General features: G+C 44.2%; 1 pseudogene across 1 annotated transcript; it reads right to left on the bottom strand.

The window, feature by feature from the left end:
- Positions 1-334: 334 nt before the first annotated feature.
- On the bottom strand, positions 335-1027 carry LOC310798695 (methyl-CpG-binding domain protein 3 pseudogene; annotated as a pseudogene). Its single transcript has one exon. The product of its transcript is annotated as a methyl-CpG-binding domain protein 3 pseudogene (transcript).
- Between the last annotated feature and the right edge of the window lie 1473 nt (positions 1028-2500).

Genomic DNA, 2500 nt, shown 5'->3' with positions numbered 1-2500 from the left:
CATCTCATTGAAAATTCAAAATGGCCGCCTTTTGTCCAGACTGGTTGGATATGGATGATCTCTGTGTCAAATTATGTTTTTTTTCTCTCTTTTTCCCCCCGTTTTTTTTCTCTGCAGAAATTGAATTATAAACTCTAGAATTTCTAAGAAGCTTCCTTCCATCTCACAAGACTTGTTCTAGCGACCTTGCCCTAAAGTGCGCGTCAAAATGAAGATACCCGATGTTATTGTTGAGTAAATGTCCACATATTGGCATGCTGAAATGGCCATACATGTATGTGGAGATCTCAGTCATTGTCAATGTGCTATATACACCCTCCATGTCGTCACTGTCCTATACACCCTCCATGTCTTCTTCACAATGATCAATGAAGGCCTTGCCCGGTGGATGGGGGGTGTTGAGCCAGACACCTGGGTTCTTCTCGACAGTGGCAGACAGCTGGCCGGTGATGGGGGCGGTGCTGGTGTGGAGCGCGCTCGCAATACACACCAGCGCCCCCCAGCAAGACAGGGGAGTCTTGTCTGTGCAGCCTGGCCCGACACCTTGCAAGCCTTTGGGCAGCTCCAGAGTTTTCACCAGCAACTCTTCTATGTCAGAAGCATTAGGACCGCTCGGTCTCTTCTGCCAACACAGATGTCTGGGCTGGTCGCCGGCTTTCTGAGGATCTGTCTTGACTTTGTTGCTGGGATGGTTGGTAACCTTGGTAACCGGCTGCTTGAAGATGGAGGTTGTCTGTCTGACTGGGAGTGACGTGTTCAGGTCACGTTTGTTCTTGTTCTTGTTCTGGTTCTTGTAGTGCAGTCTCTGCCAGTTCTTCTTCCGCTTGCTCATCCGCATCTTCCCGGTGCGGAAATCAAAGCAGCTGAGGCCCATCTGGTTACCAAGGTAATGGGCCAGCTGAGGCTTGCTCCGAACCCTCTTCCCAGACGGACTAAAATAATAGACATCCTTTTTTCCAGCTGACCAACCCGACTTTCTGGTCACTTCTTCCATTTTCCAGCCGTTGGGGAGAGCAGAGCAATCCATCATTTTCATGCATAAGGCTTGCTTGCCCACTGATGATGTCACAACATCGCATCACTGATGACAGCACACTTGCTCAAGTGACATCACTGATGACATCACTTCCGGGACTTGACATCATGATGTCACAATGCCGGGACTTTATGACATCACTGATGACATCATCAGGGGGACAAAAATTTAAACAGAGAAACATTGCCCACATGCTCCCTTTTAGATAGATAGATTGAAATGGCTGTACAGTACTCAGTGACAGAAGGCAATCCTTTGTTCTGAAACACTACAATTCCATATCACTGACCTTCAGAAAGGCTCAACACAGTGGGCAGAATGAAGTGTAACATATCACTGACCTTCAGAAAGGCTCATCACAGTGGGCAGAATGAAGTGTAACATATCACTGACCTTCAGAAAGGCTCAACACATTGGGCAGAATGAAGTGTAACATATCACTGACCTTCAGAAAGGCTCAACACAGTGGGCAGAATGAAGTGTAACATATCACTGACCTTCAGAAAGGCTCATCACAGTGGGCAGAATGAAGTGTAACATATCACTGACCTTCAGAAAGGCTCAACACATTGGGCAGAATGAAGTGTAACATATCACTGACCTTCAGAAAGGCTCAACACAGTGGGCAGAATGAAGTGTAACATATCTCTGACCAAGTTTGATTTCGGCCATAATGACTGCCATCTTGAAAATGGTCATAGGTCAGCAGTGGTCAACAGTTGTGAGTACTGATGTCATCAGTTGTGTTGTAGAAGGAAGCTTCTGGCCAATTTCAAGTAAAATTTTTGAATTCTGCATTGGAAAAAATGACTTATTTGAAACTGGGATCACCCATATCAGACAGCCACAGAAGTGACGGCGGCCATCTTGAAAATTTAATTATTTTTTTATTATCCAAAAGACATTTACCAATTACTCTTTATGGTAAATAAGTCTGAAACATCATATTCTATCCATCATTCATAAGAAAACGGTTGTTGCTGGCGGCCATTTTGAAAAACGGCTGCCATGTTGAGAATTCACGATGCCTCCATATCCAAATCTTTTTGGACTACCTTTGGCTATAAGTGTACCAAATTTCATGCTTTTATCACAAAGTGCACAATTGTTTTGGTTGTCTGCTGCACTACTGGCAACTTAGGGAGATCTTAGGGACCACATGCATGCACTGTTTTTATTTTTGAATGTTTTTTTCAATATAGATAAAAGAGCCAGAGTATCACATTTTTAATTATTAATTTTGCTGAACTGAAAACTGATCTGATCTGTGACTCAATAGCATGATACAATCTGAACTGTGAGTTTTGTGATCTGTTTCAGCCCTAATTCAAAGTGACTTTACTTCTTTTACTAATGACTCTCTTGTCTCTGTTCAGAGCCTGTCAGGTTGGTGGGAGGAGCCAGCAGCTGTGCTGGTGAACTGGAGGTGAAACAACATGGAGTCTGGAGACCAGTGTATGACAT

The sequence above is a fragment of the Poromitra crassiceps genome, assembly GCF_964638095.1.
Source record: "Poromitra crassiceps genome assembly, chromosome: 26".
Lineage (NCBI taxonomy): Eukaryota > Metazoa > Chordata > Actinopteri > Beryciformes > Melamphaidae > Poromitra > Poromitra crassiceps.
The sequence above is the reverse complement of the archived record's forward strand: the minus strand, read 5'-3'. Positions and strand labels throughout refer to the sequence as shown.